The sequence below is a fragment of the Plecotus auritus genome, assembly GCF_963455305.1.
Source record: "Plecotus auritus genome assembly, chromosome: 12".
In the NCBI taxonomy this organism is placed as follows: Eukaryota; Metazoa; Chordata; class Mammalia; order Chiroptera; family Vespertilionidae; genus Plecotus; species Plecotus auritus.
In genome coordinates, this window is record NC_137778.1 from 8,026,428 (window position 1) to 8,050,730 (window position 24,303).

At 50.6% G+C, this 24,303-nt stretch overlaps 1 protein-coding gene across 3 annotated transcripts in view; it reads left to right on the forward strand.

Moving 5' to 3' along the window:
* Positions 1-24,303, forward strand: part of SOX13 (SRY-box transcription factor 13) — a 161,496-nt gene that overhangs the window by 97,802 nt on the left and 39,391 nt on the right. The window contains exon 1 of one of the 3 annotated variants that reach the window (XM_080649221.1): positions 16,016-16,205. The exons of 1 other annotated variant lie outside the window; for it this stretch is intronic. The gene's annotated coding sequence lies outside the window, so the exon portion shown is untranslated. Of the gene's footprint in view, positions 1-16,015; positions 16,206-24,303 lie in introns of those variants that run through there. One more of the 3 variants, XM_080649223.1, reaches the window with a different exon arrangement.

Here is a 24,303-nt window from a genome sequence, read left to right on the forward strand (position 1 = left end):
TTTTTTAAAAGTGTTCTCAGCCGCCCTGGCTGGTGTGCTCAGTGGTTAGAGCATCAGCAGTCAAGGGCACATACCTGAATTTCAGGTTTGATCCCTGGTCCCAGTCAGGGCACTTGTGGGAGGCAACCAATCCATGTGTCTCTCTCACACCGATGTTTCTCTCTCTCACTCTCCTCTCTCTCCCCTCCTCCCTCCCACTCTCTCTAAAAAAAAAAATCAATGGAAAAAATATCCTTGAGTGAGAATTAACAACAACAAAAAAATGTGTTCTTGGCCCTGGCCAGGTAGCTCAGTTGGCTAGAGCATTGATCCAATATCCCAAAGTTGAGGGTTCAATCCTCGGTCAGGGCACATACAAGAATCAACCAATAAATGCATCAATGGGTGGAACAACAAATCATTGTTTCTCTCTCTCAAAAAAAATTTTTAGAAAATATTTAAAAATAATAAAAGTGTCTTTTGAAGAGAAGTTTCTAATTTCAATAGAGTAAATTTTTTTGATGTTCTTCTTACTCCAAGAATCACAAAGATTTTCTCCTATATTTACTTTTAGAATTATATCATTTTATCTCTTATGTTTAGGTCTATGATCAATATGTAGTTTAATTTTTATGTATTATAAGGGTTTGGATAAGGTGTTTTCTTTTTATAAGACTACTAGAGGCCCAGTGCATGAAAATTTATGCACTGAAGGGGGGGGTCCCTCAGCCTGGCCTGCCCTCTCTTACAGTCTGAGAGCCCTCAAGGGTCGGAGGCAACCCAGCGATCAGGGGAAGGCGATGCCCCATCACACCTCTGCTGCTGCCACTGCCGGCAGTGCAAGCCTTGCCGGCCCTGTTTACCTGAGCTTTGGGCAGCCCTGGGTGGCTGGGCCGCCACCATCTGAGGCTTGCCTGTGCCTCAGGCCGGCCCTGGGCAGCTGGGCAGCCGCCATTCGAGGCTTGCCTGCTCCTTGGACCAGCCCTGGGAGGCTGGGGGGCTGAGGGGACTGGGGGACTCTGGAGGCAGGCATGAGGAGTGGCCAGGCCTGCCTGGGGGCGGGTCCGGCCTTGCCATGCGCCTGCTGCCCCGGTGGGGCTGAGGGGACTGGGCGCTGTCATCTTGTGGCTGTGGGCGCCACCATCTTTGAGGGTGTGGCATTCAATTAGCATATCCCCTCCTTATTGGCTGTGGGCACCGCCATCTTCGTGACGGTGTGAGGGTCAATTAGTATTTTTCCTCCTTATTAGATAGGATACAGTTGTTCTATCATTTGTTGAAAAAATATCCTTTCCTCTTTAAGTTATTGTGGCAGGCTTGTCAAAATCAATTAAAACATGTGTGGGCCTATTTCTGGACTTTCTATTCTTTTCACTGATCAATATATTAATTCTTATACCTATAACTACACTAACTTGATTACTACAGATCAATTTGGGGAGAACTAACATTTTAACAATATTGAGTCTTCCTATCCATGAACATGGCATATCTCTTCATTTAGATCTTCTTTAATTTCTCAACAGTATTTTATAATTTTTCATGTAAGTGTCTTATACATCTTTCATTACATTTATCTCTAGGTTATTTCATGTTTGTTGATACTACTGTAAATGGCAACTTTTCATTTCATTTTCCAAAAGTTTATTACAAGTATATGGAAATACAACTGATTTTTTTGTGTATTGACTTGTGTTCTGCTATCTTGCTCAATTGACTTATTAGTTCTAGCAGGGTTTTTTTGTAAATTGTTTAGAATTTTCTGCATACATATAATTTTAGCTGTGAATAAAGACAGTTTCATTTCTTCCTTTACTGTCTGTATGCCCTGCATTTCTGGACTGATACTTGGTCCTGATATATTCTCCTTTTTATATATTTCTGGTTTCTATTTGTAAAAATTTTGTTAAGGCTATTAGTCTATAGTTTTCTTTCATGAGGGATATTAGTCTATAGTTTTCTTTCCTTATCATATATTTGGTTGTGGAGTCAGAATAATGCTGAGCTCATAAAATGAGTTGGGAAGTGTTCCTTTCTCCTCTGTTTTATGAAACAATTAATGAATGATTAGTATTATTTCATCCATAAATGATTGATAGAATTTTGCCAGGTTTTTTTTTTTTTTTTTCAATTTTAAGCTCAAGTCTTTAATCAATAGAGGGCTATTCAAATTTTCTATTTCTTCTTGGGCCAATTTTTCTATTATGTGTGTTTCAAGTAATTTGTCCATTTCATGTAAGTTGCAAGGCATATTCTATAAAGTTGTTAATAATACTCCCTTTTTGTCCTTTTAATGTCTGTAGGATCTGAAGTGATGATCCCTCCCTTTCATTTTTGTAATTGGTAATTTGTGTCTTTCCTCTTTTGTTGTTGCTCAATCTAGCTATGGGTTTATCAATTTTGCTGATCTGTTCAAAGAACCAGCCTTTGCTTTCATTGATTTTCTTCATTGTTGGACTGTTTCCTAGTCCACTGATTTCCACTCTTATCTTTATTATTTTCTTCCTCACATTACTTTTTGAATGTTGTGGATGGGCACAAGTTCCCTCTCCCATCTTCAATCACAAGTCAGGGGAGGTCTTACTGGAAAGGGGTCTTAGACATGATCCTGTCCAACCTCTTTTATTTCATAGGAAAACAGAAATCCTAGGAGGAAGAAATTTTCCTCAGGCAACTTAGTTTTCTTCCCAGGCCAACTGGTTTGTTAATTATTCCTTCCTTTAGTAATATATTCTTATTCTTCATGTAAGATATATTTGTTGAACTTATACTATGGGCCAGAGACTGTGCTCTGTTCTAAGAACAAAGATGAATAAGTCACAGTCTCTGCCTTCAAAAATCTCCCTGCCTAATGAGGGAGATAGTAAATAATCAGACAATTACAGAGCTAAATACCGTAACAGAGGTGTTCTCAGAGCGCCATGAAGGCACAGAGGAAAGGGTGACAAAGCCTGACAGCCACTGGAAAGATGAGGCTGGAGGAGAGGATGGTGGGGGCAGATGTCAGAGAAGACTTTTAAAATGGAATCACCTGCCCTAACCGGTTTGGCTCAGTGGATAGAGCGTTGGCCTGCAGACTAAAGGGTCCCAGGTTCGACCCTGGTCAAGGGCATGTACCTTGGTTGCGGGCACATCCCCAGTAGGGAGTGTGTAAGAGGCAGCTGAATCGATGTTTCTAGCTCTCTATCCCTCTCCTTTCCTCTCTGTAAAAAATCAATAAAATATATTTTAAAAATAAAAATTAAAAAATAAATAAAATGGAATTACCAGCAAAATGAATTCAGTCTTCTTTACCCCAGAAAGAACTTTGCGAATCTACTAAATATTGGTTTAAATAAGGCAAATCGAAAACAATGCAAGTTTCAGTAAATAGCCATCAATTAATCAACTAGCTAATTTTGTGTCCAGCATCATGCTAGGAGGTTTGGGAGAATACAGATTATGCAGATGACTCAATCATGCTTTCCAGAGAATAAATATTCTCTCAGGTTCCCATTTCCAGATTTTCTTTGTTGTAGATGGCCTATCCCATCCATAGAAAGTAAATATACTTAAAGTTGTGGAAGTATCGATATTGACGTCCTTATCTATTATCTCCTTACCTGTTGCTGCAAACAAATTACCCCAAATCTTTACAACTTTATTGTCACCCTACACTTTTTAAAAAATATATTTTTATTGATTTCAGAGAGGACAGGACAGGGATAGAGAGATGGAAACATCAATGATGAGACAGAACCATTGATCGGCTTCCTCCTGCACGATGCCACTGGGGATTGAGCCCAAGACCCAGGCATGTGCCCTGACCTGGAATCCAACCATGACCTCCTGGTTCATAGGTCAACGCTCAACTACTGAGCCATGCTGACTAGGCATCTTAGAGTTTTTGAAGGTCAGGAAGCCAAGAGTGGCTCAGCTGAGTGTTTCTGAATCAGTGTCTATTCCAAGGTCTCTCATGAAGTTAGTGGCGGGGCTTCAATCTCTGAAGACTAACTGGGGCTGGAGGGTCTGCTTCCAGGCACTCACATAGCTGCAGGCAGGAGGCCTCAGATGCTCAGGGTGTGGGCCTGTCCACAGGGCTGCTGGGCACGGCAGTGGCTTCCCCCAGAGCAGACGATCCAAATGCCACTCTGTCTTTATGACCTGGTTTCCAAATCACACATTATCACTTCTGCTTTAGACGTGAGTCACTAAATCCATCTTATATTCCACGGGAGAAGATTACACCAGGGAAAACGTGTATACCAAGAGGTGGGGGTTATTGGAGGCCATCTTGGATATTTCCTTACGACAGAAACCCTCCTAAACCAGCCACAGTTTAAAAATCTGAAACATTAGTGACATTAAGATTGAAATAGCCAATTAATCTTTGCCTCATTTTCCCACATAGAAATGATTCTTGGCTACGAAATTATTTTGTAGAATCTAGTCCTCTTTATAAACATTACACTGTTACATCCTAAAGCACAAAGTTTTTACTGAGAACCAAATCCAGCCCCATGCTGAGAGAAATGGACCTTCTGGAAGGGTGTAACCATTATCCTTTGACATTTAAAAATGATGCAGGATTATGACTCTATTTATTTATTTCAGAGACTGAGGATGCAGCAATGAACAAGACAGAGGGGAGTGGGGATGAGGGGTGTTATGGACTGAATGTCTATGTCCCCCCTAATTTGTATGTTGAAGCCTGAACCCCCAATACGGAAGTGGGACTTTGGGGAGATAATTAGGTTTAGATGAGGTTATCAAAGTGGGGCTCCAATGATGGAATTAGTCCTTATATACAGCTAAGAGCTCTGTCTCTTCACCATGGGAGAATACAGGGAGAGGCTGGTCATCTACCAGGCAGGAAGAGACCTCTCACGAGGAATCCCATTGGCTGGTGCCTTGATCTTGGACTTCTGGCCTCCAGAACTATAAGAAATAAATTTCTGGCCCTAACCGCTTTGGCTCAGTAGATAGAGCGTCGGCCTGAGGACTGAAGGGTCCCAGGTTCGATTCTGGTCAAGGGCATATACCTTGGTTGCGGGCACATCCCCAGTAGGGGGTGTGCAGAAGGTAGCTGATCAATGTTTCTCTCTCATTGATGTTTCTGACTCTCTATCCCTCTCCCTTCCTCTCTGTAAAAAATCAGAAAAATATATTAAAAAAAAAAAAAGAAAGAAATTTCTGTTGGTTAAGCCACCCAGTCTATGATACCTTGTTATGACAGCTCAAGCAGACTGCTGTCACCTGACTGAGTACATGCAAGGCTAAATTCACAGTGTTTGGATTCTACAGTTTGCACTGGAGGAGGAATCGTCAGAGTTTCACAACAGCTTCTGTGTGCAGAGGGCAGGACTGATGGAAGGGAGCACCAACCACTGAAGAAGTGACTGAAACTGTGACTGGAGAGCCGGGAAGTAAACATTCTAAGGGCCAGCTTGGAGTTCTAAGTCAGTAGTAGAAATTGGAGAGGAATCACATTGTCGGTAGGAGGGTGGGGTCAGTATCGTTATTGGTGTAGTTTCCACTGGTGAAATTTTTTTTTTTAACAGAATAGATTCTTCAGCTTGCAAAACATTTTGTCATGAAAAAGATATCTGAAGTTGGAACGAGCACTAGATTTCTTTTCCAGGACTCGGGAGAATGGGACACAGTGGGAGGTTTGGCGGACTCAGAGGGCCAACCATGAACTAAGCAGATACCCATCTTCATTGCAGCCTGGTGACTAGGAAGGACTCTCGATCTTGCCTCCAGGAGTAACCCAGTAGAGATATATCTAATTCTTCTTGGAAAGATATGATTCCAGACTCACTTCAAAATAAGAGAAAATTTTAGGGGAGACCTACATGCTAAAGAGAACTGATTCAGCTGCTGCAATAAAGGCCAATGTCACAGTGGCTTATGGAAGACTAGTGGCCCAGTGCACAAAATTCATGCATGGGGGTGGGGTGGGATGTCCCTTAGCTTGGCCTGCACCTTCTCCAATCTGGGACCCCTCGGGGGATGTCTGACTGCCGGTTTAGGCCCGATCTGGCAGTCAGACATCCCTCTCGCAATCTGGGACTGCTGGCTCCTAACCTCTAACCTGCCTGCCTGCCTGATCGCCCCTAATCATTCTGCCTACCGGCCTGCTCGCCCCCAACTACCCCCCCTGCCAGCCTTCTTGCCCCCAACTGCTCCCCCCGCCGGCTTGATCGTCCCCAACTGCCCCACCCACCAGCCTGATCACCACCAACTGCCCTCCCCTCCTGGCCTGATCGCCCCTAACCACCTCTGCCTCGGCCCTGCCACCATGGCTTTGTCCAGAAGGACTTCCAGAAGGTCTCCCGGTCTAATTAGCATATTACCCTTTTATTAGTATAGATAACAGGTTATTAGTCTCTCCTGTAATTGTCCAAGAATAAGCAGTACAAAGCTTTCAGGGGCTCCATAGTATCAGAGACCTACACTCCTTTTCCAATGCCTCCTTTCATCACAAGGACTGCGATAGCTATGACAGCTCCTGCCAGCATGCTTACATTCCAGCCAGCAGAAGGGAAAATGACAGAATGGGAAGAAGGATTGGCTGTCATTTTCGAAGCTAAAACTTGTATTACTCTACAAGGGAAAAACAGATACTGGGGGCAGCTAGCAGCCTCTGACGTGATAACCTCCTGTAATCTTGCCGGAAGGAAGTCCAAGGAGATCAGTCCTAGTCAGGCAAATACCCTTCCATTAGACTTTAAACTTTATGACAGTAAGGACCCTGGTTGTTTTTGCTCCTCACTTTACTGTCACTGTCTGGCACAATCCATGGCGCAGAGCAGGTTCTTACTAAATATTTACCGAGTAAAGAAATGAATGCGAGGCAGCTGGATTTAAGAGTTCCAGAAGACCCTCCTTGTGCTTCTTCCCAAGGATTTTTGTTCCAAGGATCAAGACACCTTGGTTTCACCCTGGCCAGTGTGGCTCAGTTGGTTGAGCATTGTCCCGTGCACCCAAAGGTCCCTGGTTGGATTCCCAGTCTGGGCACATGCCCAGGTTGCAGGCTCAATCCTCGGTGGCGGCTGTGCAGGAGGCAGCCAATCAATGTTTCTCTCACATTGATGTTTCTCTCTCTCTCTGCCTCTCCCTTCCTCTCTCTCTCAAATCAATGAAAACATATTAAAAAAAAAAAAAAAAAGCTTGGTTTCTCGTTAAAATTAAATCTCAGAAGGTATGTTGAAAGTTCTTCCTGAAGTGAAATTTCCTACCCAGCACTCCCACCCTGACAGGTAGTAGGATTTCTTTATAGCCTTGGTCTAATGTCTAACAATGGTGAGTTTTAGATGACGTAGTGCACAAAGAGCAGTTTGATGGCAAATGGTGTGAGAAAGCCAGGCTCTTCCGGCCGTTCTAATGTGTTATTGCTCTAAGCAAACCTGGTGCCTTCCTGAGAGAATTTTATCCCAAGGTCTCCTAGATTGCACAGATTAATTCTTTTAGCTGGGAGGGGCCGGCCTTGGAGGATGGGACAGCTACCGGGAGGTGCTGAAGGGCCAGCTGAGCAGGCAGAGCCCCCAGCCTCCTCTGCCCCGGCCTCACAGCTCTCCCCTGAGGGCCCTGTTTCCAGCCTCTGCATTTAATAAGCTGAGGGCATCGAAAACAGTAAAATGTGGGCGATAATGCAACAGTCAATAAAAAGATAAAATAAACTAAGAAGAAATAAAAAGATGGTTAAAACCGTAAAAAAAAAAAAAAAAGGCAGCAGGCAAATGACAATAAGACCTAAAAATAAACCAAATAAACTTAAAAGAAATGAAAAGATAGAACAAAGACACAATAAGGCAAAGGTTAGAAATAAAAGACGGAGAATAAAAAGAGAATACAATAACAATAAATCTAGAAGATAAGATGAGAGAACATAAAACAGCTAGAAGAAAGACAAAACAAAGATTAAAAATGACTGAGATAAGTGAAATCATTAAAGCCAGAAAAATAAAAGACTAAAGGGATTAAAATAATAAAATGTGTTAAACCCAAACCACAAGAAATAAAAAATGTAAAAGAATGGCTATGGGGAGCAGTGTCACAGATGCAGTTTGTTTCAAGTTAAAATAATGCTGCAGTGCAAGTACCTGCGCCTGTTCCTCGTGCAGACATATTTTTTGAGTCCAAGCAGCCTCCAGGTTAGGCTGACCTCCCAACCTCTAAGCATCCACGTTCATCGCTAGAGCTGCCCTAACCAAATACCGCCGACTGGGGGCTGAAGCAGCAGCGATGCACTGCCTCCCAGTTCTGAAGACTAGAAGTCCATGGTCAAGGTGTGGGCAGGGATGGCTCCTCTGAGCGCCATGAGGGAAGGATCTTTCCCAGGTCTCTCTCCTGGACTTGCAGATGGCCGTCTTCTCCAGATGCGTTCCTTCTGTTTGTGTCTGTGTGCCAATTTCCTCCTCTTACAAGGACATCAGTCACATTGGCTGAGCACCCACCCTAAGATACCATTCTAACGTCATTACCTCTGTAAATCGAGTTAGGACATATGAATTTGGGGAGGATGGTGGATGCGATTCAGCCCATAACATCGTCCCTGCCAGGAGCCCCTGGGAGGAGACCCTCCAGGCAGAGAGATGAAGACAAAGAGCAGGACCTTTGACCGCGTGCCTGGTTTGGGGCCTCTGACCCAACTGACTCCTTCCCTCCTGCCCCGCCCCCCCTTGATTTTAGTTTCTGATTAATATTCTTCATTTCACTTGGAACCGCACAGGGCGGTCCTGCTGAGCCCTAGAATAAGGCTCTGGAATCCCTAACCCATTTTCTCTCATGATGTTCGGGTTGCTGCAAGCAAGGACTGTCCCAGCAGCCAGTGTCCTGCGGCTCCCACAGCGGCTCCCTCAGGAGGCTGAGCTAGTGCGCTCGGCTTCTCAGGCCAGAGAACTTCTGCTTTGGCTAGAAACACCTGTGAAACCCAAGCTCGCTGGTGGCGATGTGGAGCTTCGTATACACTTCACTGTCTCCAGCTTTTTTCCCGGGGAAGCCTGGGAGAGCTGGGCACCAGAATGCCTCGATCGCAGGCATGAACTTTCTGTTCTTGGTTTCTCTCTGGCTACAGAGGTGGAGCTCAGAACTGTGTGCAGGAAGCGCAGGAAGCACACAGCCATGCAAGGCCGAGGTCACCTAGCTCAACCTCCTGGTTAGGAGCTGAAGAAATGGAAATCTAGGAAGGAAAGACTTCCCCCCAAAATAAGTGTTCTTGTTCCTCTCCTCCCCCCCCCGCCCCCCCGGCCGCCCCCCCCCCCCCCCCCCCGCGACACACACACAGTGGGTAGACAGAGCCCAGGCCCCAAGTTGCCTTCGGACAGAGCTGGCTTCATAGCTCAACCTGCACAGCTGAATGAGGCCCTGTGCTCAGAAGAGCCCTGAGCTTGATTGAATGCTCTGTGTCGCCATCTTGACTTCGTAAACACGTTGGAACAACGGGCGCTATGTGTCATGTTGCAGTGGGCCCTGCAACGCGTGGTGGCCGTCCTACCCGGACTCCCCTTCCCACTGTGCTGTGAGGAGAAAGGGGCCACAGCCACCCATGCTCCTTTTGCCCATGAGCTGTCCACAGCAGAGATTGTGGGTGCAGTTTTAGCACAAGACAAGCTCTTCAGAACAGGAGGAGAAAGGGGAGGATGCCTTTCACTGAGGCCCCAAGGCTCTCTCGCTCGCCTTAATTCCCCAGGGGGGTTTTAGCTAGGGCATGAACCTGAGAGTCACCCATCTCTAATCTTCAGCTGGCAGACTTGACTGTCCCAGCCTTGTTCTCTTCAAGATCCCGGATCCCCTCAGTCTGTCTCCCACATGGCTGGTGAGAGGAAGGATAAAAGGAAAGTGAAAGTATCAGCTTCTCTGGATGGCCCTTACCTCCTCCTCCTCCTCCTCCTCCTCCTCCTCCTCCTCCTCCTCCTCCTCCTCCTCCTCCTCCTCCCCTTCTCCCCACCATCGTTGCCATGGAGACCAGAACAAAGCCTCTCTTTCCCCTCTTTTCTGGATTGTTAATTGTCTTTTCTCCATGGTGCCTTTGTTAATTGTTGCCAGTCCCTCCCTGGATGAGGATCTAGGCCTCCTCAAGACCGGAAAGAGGGTTAAGAACAAAAGTTAGGTGGTGGGGGTGGGGCATATAGCCAGGTGGTGGGGGTGGAGGTGAAGAGGAGAGAGGAGGCAGCCGCAGGGTTTTTTAACTTGCTCAGGCTTCTGGGAAGGAATACCTCTTCACCTCTTTACCTCTCGGCCTCAATCAGCTTCCTTTTCAAGTAGGGCCCAATGTCCACCCCCTCTATGGGAAAGGACAGGAGAGAATTGAAAGAGAAAAGAAAAACAGCCATTGTGTGTATGCACGTGTGTGTGTGTGTGTGTGTGTGTGTGTGTGTGTGTGTGTGTGTCTTTGCACTGCACCCATTTCCAAGTAAGATATGCAGCCCGATCTTTACTCCCAGCATTTGGGACTACCGATAACTAAATTTACAGAGAGCATCGACCTATGAGCCAGGAGGTCACGGTTCGATTCCTGGTCAGGGCACATGCCCAGGTTGTGGGATCCATCCCCAGTGTGGGGCGTGCAGGAGGCAGCCGATCAATGATTCTCTCTCATCATCAATGTTTCTATTTCTCCCTCTCCCTTCCTCTCTGAAATCAATAAAATATATTTAAAGCCTTAGATGGTTTGGCTCAGTGGATAGAGCGTCGGCCTGTGGACTCAGGGGTCCCAGGTTCGGTTCCGGTCAGGGGCATGTACTTTGGTTGTGGGCACACCCCCAGTGGGGGGTGTTCAGGAGGCAGCTGATGGATGTTTCTCTCTTATCGATGTTTCTAACTCTCTCTCCCTCTCTCTTCCTCTCTGTAAAAAAATCAATGAAGTATTTTTTTAAAAAAAGGAGTATTAAGAAATAAACAGATTTATAATATATCTGTTTATTTCTTAATACTCCTTTTTTTAAATACTCCTTTATATATATATATATATATATATATATATATATATATATATATAATAAAATTAAAAAAAAACACCCTCCTCCAGGCAGTAGGATGAAGAGTTACTACCCAAACAAGCTCCACTAGGCTGGCCTAACCTGACCTGACCTGACCTGACCTGCAAGTTCCCTCCTCTCCATGTCACAGACAAAATGGCCCTTCCTTAGGGGAGAGCAAGGTGGGGGCAGGGGAGAGGGGAGCGGGGAGCAGGAAGGCCTTCAGGCTTTCAGTGCGCTCCCTCCTTCTCCCAGCTCCTCAGCTCCCTGCCTCCCAGCCTTCTCGCCCTCACCCTGCTCCTGGAACACTGAGGAAAGCTACTCACACAATTCTGTGAATTTAATCCTGGTATTACTTCTCCCAAGAGAATTTGCACTTTACATCTTATCTCTAACTTCAGAGGTTAAAAAGTGTGGGGCACCCCAGAACCCTGGGCACCTGATGCCCCCACCAGTGTCTCAGGATCAGGCTTGGCAGCCACAGGAAATGGAGACTCACTGAAGCCAATCAAAGTCATTCCTTCAGCAAATATTGAGCATCTACAGCAGGTCCTCAGATAACATCATTTGCTTATAGGGTTGTTGAGATGTCCTAGGAACTTAACTCTTCTTTATATCAATTAGCCTACAGTAACGTTGGCTTCTACACCTCATTTTTCTTAAAGTCCAAGAACCTATTGACATCATTAAGGGAGGACTAACTGTTCTCTGGGCTCTGGAAATTAAGTGGAAATTAGAGCAGGCAAGGTTCTTCCCTCACAGAGCCTACATACAGTCTACAGGGGAGAGAGAGAAAGCCCAAGAAAACAGAGGAAGTAAGTCCCAGCTGTGCGCTGTGCTGAAGGAAGCAGGGCCCAAGGAGGATAAAAGGGGAGAGGACGGTTGCAGATGGGGAAGAGGACAGATGAAGGAACCTGTTTGTTGAGACCAGAGGACGAAGAGGAGCCAGCTCTGGGAGGAGCAGGGTGGGGGGTGCTCTCCAGTAAACTGGTACTTACAGGGTTTGAAGCCTAGTTTAAGGCAGATTTTCAATATGGAAGATCTGATTGAGATTGGGCAAAATTTGCGAGATAACAGTTTAGGATTGGAGGACACAGCGAGGGAAGGATCTTGAAAAATAAACAATTGTTCGATAAGCTGGTGGTTTGCCAGGTTAAGCAAACTATTATGCCGAGGAGGGGGTTGTTTGAGCAGTCTATTGTTCAGATAAATGGATTTTCAGGAAATTTCTGAAGCAAATAATGAAGTTATTTACTGGTTTACAGTCTTATCTTCCCAGACAAGAAATTTCTGAAACAAATATTAAAGTCATGTTGATGGAAACAGTCTTTGTTAAATTATGCGGCTGCAGGTGGTCTCAGCTCTGAGAGGCGGTGAGGCTGTGGGAGTCCAGCTGAGAGATGATGAAGGCCTGGGCCGGGGTGGGGGCAGCGAGGAAAGGGAAGGGGATGGATTGGTACGTATTTTTGGAGATAGGTCAATGGCACTGATTTGATTAGATGGAAAAGGAGAAATCAAGGATGAGTCTTAGGTTTTAGGCCTCAGCCACTGGGTAGGGGGTGGGACCTCTTACTGAGATGGGGCAGATGGTGAAGTGTGTCAGCAGGCTTGGGAGTAGGAGCTAAAGGTTCAATTTTGAACATGTGATGTTTAGGGTGTGTGTGAGGTCCTTGGGTAGTAATGTCAAGTGTGTGGTTGGATACATGAGTCTGAAGTACATTAAACAGATGTAATGATTTAAATAAAAAAATGGAAAGAATAATCAACATATATTTGTTATTTAAACTATGGAAACGAATAAAATTTCACCTAGGGAGAGAAGGTACAGAGAAAGGAAAACGTGGCACAGGACAGAACCCACAGGAAACACCCACTTGGAGACACGGGTAGAGGAAGGAATATAAACAAGGAGCAGGGGGCTGAGAAAGGCAGCCAGGAGGCCAGAGGAAATTCAGGGGGGAGTGAAGTTGTGAAGTGAGTATTTCAAGGAGGGAGTGGTCAGCTGGGTTAAATGGTGTAAATGTGATGGGTGTTCCTAGGAAATCCTATATAATAAAGAGGTAATATGCAAATTGACCATCACTCCAACACACAAGATGGCCATCCTCACGTGGTCAAAGATGGCCGCCCCCATTGGACACAAGATGGCCACCACAAGATGGCCAGCAGGGGAGGGCAGTTGGGAGGGACCAGGCCTGTAAGGGAAGGCAGTTGGGGGTGATCAGGCCTGCAGGTGAGGGCAGTTGGGGGTGACCAGGCTGGCAGGGGAGGACAGTTAGGGGCAACCAGACCTGCAGGGGAGGGCAGTTGGGGGTGACCAGGCTGGCAAGGGAGGACAGTTAGGGGTGACCAGGCCTGCAGGGGAGGACAGTTAGGGGCAACCAGGCTGGCAGGGGAGGGCAGTTAGGGGTGACCAGGCTGGCAGGAAAGGGAAGTTAGGGGCAATCAGGCTGGCAGGGGAGCAGTTAGGCATTGATCAGGCTGGCAGGAGAGTGGTTAGGGGGTGATCAGGCAGGCAGGCAAGTGGTTGGGAGCCAGCAGTCCTGGATTGTGAGAAGGATCCCAGATTGGAGAGGTTGCAGGCTGGGCTGAGGGACAACCCCCTCTCCCGTGCACGAATTTCGTGCACCGGGCCTCTAGTGGTGGTATAATAGTATAGAAAGCTCTAGAATCTTCAGAGTCAGGTAACTTCCTCCCATCACTTATTAGTTATGACCTTGAGCTTCATTTTTCTCATCTTTAAAATGGGATAAGATACCAAACTCACAGAATTAGGATAAGGTACAAGTAGATACTGTGTATGAAAGTAGCTCCACCCGTAGTAAGACATAGTAGGCAGATACTAAAAATACCTCAAGTTAGTGGCAGTGCTAGGGAAGAGTGGGCACCTATGAAGGGAAATATAATGGATGGGGGACGCGGGTTGGAGAGAGGACAGCCCACCTCCCATCTCCCACATCTCTGCTCTTCCTCTCTCAGTCTGCTGTGGCTAAGGACAGCTACAGGCAGGGACCCATAACGAAGCTGCCCACTGAAGCTTGATCAGGAGCCAGAGAAAAACATCCAAGTATGTGGCAAACACAGGCATGTTGGCTGGTGGCACATGGTTTCCGAGATGGCTTCATCCACACTCACCCAAAAGCCAGGCTGTGATGAGTTAATACCGATTTCTCTGACCTTCTTATCGCCACCTGTTTCCTCCTTTCTGTCTTCCCTACCCCTATCTTAGCCCAAGCCGGCTTCTGGTTATTGCCCTAGTCTGGTCGCTGGCCTCCCTGTCTCCAGCTAGGATGACCTCGGCAGAGACCCTGCTTAGGATCCCCCACTGACTCCCCATTCCCTTCAATCAACCAAACGATCAACAAGTATTTTTAAAAAATATATTCTTATTGATTTCAGAGAGGGAGAGAGAGAGAGAGAACATCAATGATGAGAGAATCATTGATTAGCTGCCTCCTGTATGCCCCCCACTGGGGATCAAGCCTGCAACCTGGGCATTGCCCTGAAATTGAACCATGACCTCCTGGTTCATAGGTCGACGCTCAACCACTGAGCCATGCCTGCTGGGCAGCAAGTATTTTTCAAGGGCCTGCTCTTTGCCAACCCGTGGACACATCCCTGCCCTTGTGGAGCTTACAGTTCAGTGGGAGGGTGACAGACAAATGGACTGTTTTCACACTATCTGCGACTGGGGGCCTCTGGAGCCCTTATACAGACGGGGTACCTGACCCGGATTGGCCTGTCAAGAAAGGCTCCGGTAGAGCTGATATCTACGCCAGGAACGAAAAGTTGAATGGAAAGAGTTAGCCAACGAAGGCGGTGGGGAATGATGAAATCTCACGCCCTTAGTAGGTCTATGTGGCCAGCTGACCATCACTTGCTGAGACCCTGGTCACCTACACTGTGGGCACATTGTTTGCAGTTCCACGATTGCCACTCCTTTAACCTGCTCGACTCCCACAGGTCCTTCCAAGACCCGGTTCACATGACACTTTCCCCAGGAAGATGCTGACCCCGCTCGGCGCCCAGGTGCTTTAGGTGGGCTCCATGCCTCACGTGCTCTCTCCATCTCAGCACTCTTGCTCTTCACTGTAATGATATGTTCACTCATCTGCCTCCCTCACAAAGTGGGAATCCAGACAGGGCAAGGCGCTCTCTCATTCATCCTGGTGTCCCCTGCACCCAGCTGGGCCAGGAGTATTATAGGTTTTTTAAAAATACATTGAATTAAAGGAATCCACCCCTCTATACAGAACAGGTCAGGAAAAACACACCAAGGACTTGTTTAGGAGTGCAAGAGGACAGGACTAGGGACTGGTCTGAAGCATCAGGAAGCTGTCTAGCTGCCGGAGGGATCAGGTTCCTAAGGGAGATTCTGAAATGGAGTTTTTAAAAACCCGAAATCGAGTTTATCTGTCTGAAGGGGTTAGGACGCTGGGAGTTGGATGGACAACTTCTTGGGGCTTGCCCTAAGGAGCTAAGAGTTTCTGTAGGACCCTCATTCCTGGGCCGTGGGAGTAGGCAGAATCCACGTCTTTTTAATATTCTCTCTGCCCCCATCCGCCCTCGCCGCTCAGGAGCCTCAGCTCTCCCCTTTCCACCAGAGGTTTCCAGCTCTTGATGCCAGGATGGACCTGGCTGCAGGAGGAGGAGGGAACTCTCTGTCCCTCCCTCCTCCTCCATCTCCCCACCCTTCCTCCCTCCTCCTCCCCTTGCCCGCTGTGTCTCCCTCCCTCTTTCTCCTCTGAGGCTGTGGAGCCGCCGCGCCGCCGCGAGCCGCGAGCGCCCGGCTCCCAGTCCCGCTTGGGAGTGAAGTGTGGGTGCGGGTGCCGGCACCGCCCGGAGCGGCGGGCCGGGCTGAGGCCGGCGCAGCGGTCAGCGCGGAGGCTTGTCCGGGACTGAGCCCGGGCGCGGGGCCGGAGAGCCGGGCGGCGGGCCGGCGCCGCGTCCGGGAGAGTCCGGGGCAGGAAGGCGGCCGCAGCCGAGGGCAGAGGGCAGAGGGCGGAGAGCGGCCTGGCCCGCGGAGAGCCCCGCCCGGGACGCAGCCGGCCGCTGGGCGCGCACCCGGGCGGCCCGGAGTCGGGAGCGAGTCGCTGGCCGACGGCGGGGGGCGTGCCCCTCCCAGCCCCGCGCCGGCCGCTGCGCGGCGGGGCATGTGAGCGGGAAGCCGGGCCGCGGCGCAGGACGACGGTGGAGCAGCAGCAGCAGCAGCGCGGAGCCTGGAGCCCGGAGTCCGGAGCCCGGAGCCCGGCGCCCGGCTGAGTAGTAAGTGCTCCCCTCGCGCCCCCTCCCGCCCTCGGAAGTTTGACACTCGCGCCCCCACGGTTCTGGGCACACGGCGGCTCTCATCTCTGCGAGTTTCCATCCTTTGCAAAGTTTTCCCAAGAAGGATGGATTCCCTCCCGACCCCAGCAGCGCCGGCCGGCGGGGGCTCCTTGCGGGTAGAGGCAGGGTCGTCGTGGAGAGGGGTGGCCGCCTGGCGAGGCCGCGGGTCGGTGCCTGTGCTCCCCGCGCGAGCCGCGCTGGCGGGTCCCCGTGCCCGCTCCTGGCCGAGCGGCACCAGGTCTTTCACAGCATCCTGTCCACTCGCCCAGTTCAAGGACTTCCCAGCAGGAAGCCGAGGCGACCTGTGAGCGCCCCGAGTGGGTCTCCGGGGCCGGAGCCGAGACGGAGAGATTCCCCTCGCTCCGCCCTGTGTGTGGGGTGCGGGGCTCCCGCCAGAGCCACCCTTCCCACCCTCCAGGTCGGTTCCCCCAACGACCAGCCGGGCGCTGCATCCTGTTTGTTTTCTGCGCCGCTGCTCCTGTCTCACCCCCTCCCACCTCCCACCTCCCACCTCCCACCTCCCACCTAGTTTTCTTCCTACGACCCCCACCTCCCGCCTGGAGAATGTCGTAGGTGAACCTTTTCTTCCCGGTTTCACCGTCAGAGCAAATCGTGCCTGGGGGTGGAGAGGTGGGGGTGGGGGGCAGTCACTGTTCCCAGCAGTTCGCCATTGTTTTCCCACCCGCGCGTTCGGTACGTAAACACACACACTATCTCTCTCCTGCTCTCCTTCTCTGTCTGTCTCTGTGTCTCCCTCTGCTTCACACTCGCGTGCACACACTCTGCTTCGCGTCCCGAGACGCGCGGGGATCGCCCGCGGGGTCTCCAGCTGCCGGACCCAGCCGGGCAGCTGCTTCGTTACTTATCTGGAGCTGGGGCGGGGGCTTGGCAGGGACGTGGGGGTGGCCGGAGAGCCCCGGGCGGGGCCGCGGAGCTGTGCTTGGGCGGGAAGTGAATTTTGAACTTCAGCCCTGGACCTTTCCGGGAGGACCCCAGCGCACGAGCGGCGGCTCCCGCCCGGAGGGTGGACGGCAGCTGCAAGGACTCCAGCGGCGCTCTTGGCAGCCGCCTCCGGGACAGGGGCTAGGAGGAAGCCGGGGAGTTTTCCTGGGAAGTTTGCTTGGATTCTGTGGGAATTTCCGGGCAGGGCGCCTCGGCGCTGGTGAAGGGTCTGGCGAAAGCAGCCAGAAAAGATGCTGCTGCTCTGGAGGCGTTTCTAGGGACCCTGGCCTCCACTGGCTCCCTTAGGAGGAGGCGTTCCAGATGCTGGGGTTCAGGACATGTGGGACCTAATTCCCCCCCAGCGTGAGGTTGGGCGAGTCCTTTAACTTTTCTAGATTTCCCCTAATGCCAAATGAGCAGAGTTATGCACATCTTTGACATTGGTATAATAATTAGTTAAAGAATAGTGGTTTGAAAGAAAAATTAAAAAAGAATAGTGGTTTGCAAGGCAGGAACTGCAGGAGGGCAGGGACCCCTCTAATTGTAGCGCTGAAAGTCAGTATAGCTTAGTGGTTGAGAGCCAAGGCTCTGGAGTACATCCTAGGTATTGCCACTGGCAACATGATCTTGAGCAATTTGACCTGACTACTCTGTGCCTCACTTTGCTTGTCTGTAAAATGGGTTTAATATGAACAGTACCTACTTCATAGGGTTGTCTTAGGATTAAAAGTCTTAATAAAGCAAACAGTGCTGCCCTAGGCACATCGCAAGTGCTGGGGAAATGTTAGCTGTTCTTGTCATTATTACTAACCTGACCTTGTACAGAGCTCAGAGAGCCCTTCTGGATGGTGCTCATTTAATCAGTTATAATAATTGTCCACTTCTGAGAAGGAAGAAACCTCACACTTCCCACCCTTTCCTGTTTCCAGCTTGTTAAATCCTCCCTTACTCCTTTTCTAGTTCTATCTTGTTAAGTCTTTTATCTTTTTTTTCCTTGCCCCCTTCCTCCCTCTCTTCCTTCACAATTTTTGTGAAAGGTACTTCATTCCATCCTTTAAAAAAAAATCAATCTTGGCCCAACTGCAGTGTTCTCAGTGGGAATCAGGCCCCAGGAAGTGTCTCCTGAGTACAGGGCATGGGCTGCTGGCTCATGGATTGGATGTGCATTTGTGTCTCTGGGGTTAGGTGAATTTCCAGAGGGAGGAGCGGAAGTGTCTAGGGCCCCCGGGAAGAGGCAGGTGGGCCGGGCGGGGCCGGGCTGGGCTGTTCCTGGGAAAGGTAGCGTCTGTGTTGCCTGTTACTGTGGCTCACTTGGGAACCTGGAATATCCCGGCTGCCCCGGTAGAATGGATATGGGATTTGGGGTACATGATTGGGCCACAGTTTCACCTCCAACTTTCCACTTGTATATAGAGTATTTTCTAGGAATTTGGGTTTGTCACAGCTCCTTTGATTCTGGACTCTGAGCTGGGGACAAGGGAAGAGCAGGCAGCTGCTGGCCACCCACGCTGCCTCACACAATGGGCTTTCTCTCCTTCCTCTGACCCTCTGACTCCCACCCCAGGCATGAGGGAGGATGGCCAGGTGATTGGTTCTTGGTGCTTGGAGATCCTGCAAGTGGGCGTCCAGTGATGAGAACCAGCCAATGCAGTCATTCTTTGACAGAAATTTGTTGAACACCTACACGTGCCAGCGGGGCTCCAGCGGTGAACAGTCAGGTGCCCGCCTTCAGGGAGACTTCTTTCTAGTGGGAGGCGACAGGCAATGATTTGAAATAAGTAACCAAGACAATATTAGATCCTCTGTGATGTGAAAGAACTACAACAGGGTGACAGGATAGAGAACATATGTGTGGGGGGTGGGCGGGAGTGGCCATACTTTGGGAAGCCAGTGAGAGCCGTCCTGGGGAGAGGACAGCTCAGTGAGGCCTAAAGGATGGGAAGGAGCCAGTGGCACAAAAAGGAAAAATGAAAAATTGTTGAGGCCAGAACTGGGTTTGCAACAGCAGTGTGGCCGGAGGGGGACTGGAGACATCAGAGGGGTGCGGAGCCTGGTCACTGGGACCTGGTAGGACTGACTGGTTAGGAGCCTGGATTTCATGGCCAGGGCGATGGAAGCCACTGGAGAGGGCAGGGACAGGATCTGATTTACGGTTTTAAAAGGTTAGTTGGTACACAAGACATGGTAATCAGAGTTGCCCCAGGGGAGGGAAACGGTGGCTGAGGGATGGATGGAGGAAAGATGGTGTTTTCTCCGGAGACTCTTTTGTCCTTTCTGACTGTAGGACCGTGTGCATGTATCAACTCTACCCCCTCTCGCCCAAACCCAAACAAAAAGCGTCGTTAGAAAAAGGTTAGTTTATAAACTGGAAACTATGTAATAAAGAGTGTGAAAAATGGCATAAAACTCTAATATAGTACCGATTTAATAAAGACAATTAGATGTAGACACATGTACAGATGCTCGCAGAAAACTAGAAGGCTGCCTTTTTACAGAGGTTAATTCTAGATACTGGACATATGGTGGTTCTTACTTCCTTTTGTATCTTCTGTTGATTTTTCCAATCTTCTACAATGGTCCCGATCTGCTTTTATAGGTGGGAAAAAAAATGTTAAAAAGATTGCTTCAGCTGCTGAGAGGCTAGCTCGAAGCGGAGCAAGGACAGAAGCAGAGAGGCCTGCTAGGAGGCTGATTCGGAACTGAAGTGATGTCTTGGATTAGGGGGGCCAGTGGGACATTGTTCTGGAGGTCGAGCCAACAGGTCTCACTAACGCCATCGCCCAAAATGATGTTCTGCTGTTGCCTGGGGATTTTGTAATCAGGAGTGTGGGAATCAGTGATGTGAGGGACCATTTCCAGTGCTGCCTTGGCTTTGGAAATGACTCAGATTTCAGCTACATTCTTATCCCCATTTTAACTCCTGGTAGAGATGGGGGAGGGGGGCAGGAGAGGACGACGTATCTTGCTACTTTATTAGCAGATTCAGGGCACATGATGTGTAAAGGGCTGTGGGGTATATGCAGTACATAACATCTCTGAGCCTCCGTTTTCCCATCTGTGAAATGGGACAATAACAATGAGAATCCCCATCTCTTAGAACATCTGGTCAGTGTCTGCAGTAGGGGTCCATGAATGGTATGCGTCTGGAGTTTGCTGTTGCCAGACAAGTATTTGCTTGGGCTACACTTGATTCTGCAGAGGTTTCGTCCTCTCTGGGGCGCTTTGAGATTGGCCTTTTTGGGTAGCTTCCTGAGTAGGTCACTAGGAAGCTGAAGCTGAAGCTGAAGCTGATGCCTCTGGAAAAAGTGGAATGGAAATGCAGCTGTGCCCGTGCGCCCCTCCCCCAGCCACATTCAGGGGCAAAGCTGAGTGTTTGCAAAGGGCTCTGTGCTGGGAAGGCCTGGCCAGGCCCACAGCGAATCGTGCTGTGAATGAGAATTATTTTTGTGCTTGGTGTTTGCTTAAGAGGGCTCACTCCTGCCGGAACTTTTGCTGGTCCCCTTTCTGGAACCGGATGTGTTAGCCAGGTAGGCTGTCACAGTGCCTATTGCCAGGCAGGGAACCTGGGCCCATGAGGATCACTTGAAGGGCTCCTGACACCTTCCTGTTCCCAAACAGGAAGACATGCCCTGGATGGGAGTCTTTGCCTGGGTGACCCCATTGTGAAAACTTAAAAAATTTATTAATTGATTTTAGAGAGAGAGGATGGGGGAGGGGGAGGTAGAGGAAGGGAGCAAGAGGAACACGGATTTGTTGTTCCTCTTATTTATGCATTCATTGGTTGATTGTTGTATGCGCCCTGACAGGAATTGAACCTGCAACCTTGGTGTATCAGGACGACACTCGAACCAACGGAGCTACCCAGCCAGGGCGAGGGCAACCCCATTCTGAGTGCCTCTTCTTTGGTCCTTCTTCCAGCTCCGTGGAAAGACTTGGTTGGGAGGTTTGTTACAGGCAGCTCAGTGGGGCCACCTTCAACCTCCTCTAGTTTCTGGGGTCATGCTCTGACAGGTAGCAGTTTCTTTAAAAAATTCAGGTGCTTTCTCTGAGCAGGGGGGATGCGGTAGTTCCCTCCTGAGGGTGGGGTGGAGTGGGGAGGAGTGAGTGCTGGTCGGCCTGAGAGCCACGGACACGGACCCGCCCCAGAAACCCACGGGACCATCTGTGCGCCAGCCTCCTGGTGCTGAGGCCCTTGCGGCTCCCCCAGGAAAAGGTTTCATCCACCTGCGCGGCCCACAGCACGGAACCCCGCAGTTACCGGCTGCTCACTGCCCCTGCCACACCTCTGGTGTGGTGACCTGCCATATTTGGGAGGGGCCGGAAGCCTGGGCCCCCTTGCTCTCGCCCAGGTGCTGTAAGGGAGGATCTGGGTGGCCCAGTGGTTAGACCCAGAGGCTGTGAGGTGAGTGGGAAGTGGCTGGGGCTTCCGCTGCCTCCTCCCAAGGTCACCTGTGGGCAAACCCAAGGCCTGGACGCTGCCCAGGATGTGCCGTGTGCACACGGGGACCAGCTAGGAGGACAGGGGCTGAGAATTGTACCCAGAGGTTGAAGGTTCCAGCCAGAAATGTTTTATGGGGCTGGGGGGCAGGGAGGTGGGGGGAGAGGTGTGTATGAGATAGTACAGGAGAGGCAGGAAGAGGTGGGGACAGTCTCTCCAGCGGCCCGCTTTTTCCTAAATAGCATCACTGCCCAGGTGATTTTGTCACCGGGAAGCCGGAGCAGGCCCTGAAACAGGAATTCGGTTCCCTCGTCCTTGATACACCACAGCATTCCGCTCCCCTCCCTAAAGAGTGGCCTTAGCATTTAAATGGCCTTGGCTTAAAGCCCCATAAACAGCCTGGGAGATTGTAGCCCTGTTGGGGGGCGGGGCTTAGAGTCAACGCCCACCTTGTCCCCCCTGTGTCTTCTGGGGAGATGTCCAAGATTGGGTGCATTTCAGGATTTAAACTTGAGGAGAGGAGTCTCGGGAGGGGGCCACAGACTGAGCCGGAACCCTTGGCCTCCTTCCCCTGGTGGTTTAGCTCTGTGATCCCTGCCAGGCCCGGAGCTCCCTGGGGGATCCGCCCCAGAGGAGGCCAGACTGGGCTCCTCCCCTGGCCCTGACTCCCCCATCCCCGCCCCTGCTTGACTCAGAATGGAATGTGCAGCCTGTGGAACTGGATGGGGTAAAAACTGGTTCCCTGAGGGCCTGATCCAGCCCCCTCCTGCCCCTCCGCAAGGGGGTGGGGAACCCTGGGGCTAGGTCCAGTTCCTTGCCTGGGCTAGAGGTGCCCCTGGCTGTCCCAGACCCTGTGCTGAGTTGGGGCAGAGGTAGATGCCACGGAGGCCCAGGTTCAGCCATTGGAAGGGGGTTAGTCCAAGATGAGGGTGGGTGGTCAATTAGAGGCTAGGGTGAAACAGGCAAAGCAGACCCCCTCCCCCAACTCCCATAGCTGGGGTGGCCTGCCCTGGTCCCACAGCCTTTGGTGACTTCTCGTTTAAAAATTGTGGCTCATACTTAGGTTCTTGTTTCTATAGTTTGTACTTTTGTAATCAGGATGGAAAGAATTTGAGATATATCTAGAACTGAGAGTGAGACAGAAAAAGCAGCCACCACTTTACTCCCTGGAAGACCCAAAGGAGCCGAGGCTTGACCAACGCTAGAATCTTCTGCAGAAAGAGGGTCCCTGGCGGGAGAGGTCACAGTGCAATAGGAGAAGAAGCCTGTAAGGCCGGACGGATTCCTTTAGGTGGCAGTTGAGTGGGCCCCAGGGTGGGCTCCGCTGGGGTGGGCAGCCCGGGTGCCCAGGCCCCTGAGGCCTCCTGCTTTGGCCTGGCACCTGGGAGGAGCTAGGAAACCTTGGCTGAAGCTGACCTCACATGTCTCCAAAGAATTGACTCTTGCCGGCCCGGCTGCAGTGGCCGGTCGGTTGAGTGTTGTCCTGTGCACCATAAGGTTGCCCTCTCGATTCCGGGTCAGGGTACATGCCTGGGTTGGGGTGCGATCCTCAGTTGGGACCACACGTATAGGAGGGCGCAATAGATGATTCTCCTTCCTCTTCCCTTCCCTTCCCTTCCCTTCCCTTCCCTTCCCTTCCCTTCCCTTCCCTTCCCTTCCCTTCCCTTCCCTTCCCTTCCCTTCCCTTCCCTCTCTCCCTCTCTCCCTCTCTCCCTCTCTCCCTCTCTCCCTCTCCCCCTCTCCATGTCTCTCCCTTCTCTCCCTCCCTCTCTCCCTCTCTCCCTCTCCATGTCCTCCTGTGAGGATTAAATAAAAATGAACTCTTGTCTGCCACACAAGGCCAGTCCTGCGCCCTCCTCAGCTGCAGAGTGAGGAAAGTTTTGTTTCAGGGTGTGGGGTGTGAAGCTCTCTGGAAACCTTGCTCCTCGCCGCCCTCTTGAGAGCCTGAAGCCATTCACTCACCCTGTGAGGCTTTGGTCCTGGGCCTGTCCCTGGAGGGTGCGGTGGGTGGGGAAGGAAGGGGGAATAAAAGGTTAGTGGGAGGGGCTGGAAGGAAGCCCGAGTGCAGGTACTACCAGGCCCTCAGAGGCAGGTGGGGTGAGGGGAGTGGGGAGTGAATAGGGAGCTGTTGAAAGAAGGAGGGAGTGGCCCCTCCAGCCCCAGCCCCGGCCATTTCTTTGGCTTGCCCGGCTCCCTTTCTCTTGGCTGGCAGAGCGGGTGTGCATGATGTGTGTATAGGCTGCCGGGTGGGGGCTCAGTCAGCCCCCTCTGGCGCCTGGGGGACAGGCAATGTCTCAGAGCCCCAGGGAGACAGTGGAGACCTTAGACCAGGCAGGAAAGGGGAGAGTGGACTGGGAGGCAGAGAAAGAGCCAGGCAGCCGCGGGGCCTTGCTGAGGAGCGGCAGAAGGGGGACCCTCCTCTCCTCCCTCCTCGCTGAGTTCCAGTCCCCGGAGCCTCTGGGCCCCACACAATTGGGGTTTCCATCCCAGTCGGTCGGTTCTGGAGAGCAGCAGGCAGTGGGCAATCGCCCCCCTTCCCTCCTGTCTCTGAGCTCAGCCTCCTCCTGCTGTCCTGTGAGCGTGGAACCACGGCCACCCTCACACCAGGAGTGGGTGGTGTGGGAGTCTGGCAAGGGTGAGCGGCCAGAGAGAGGGGTG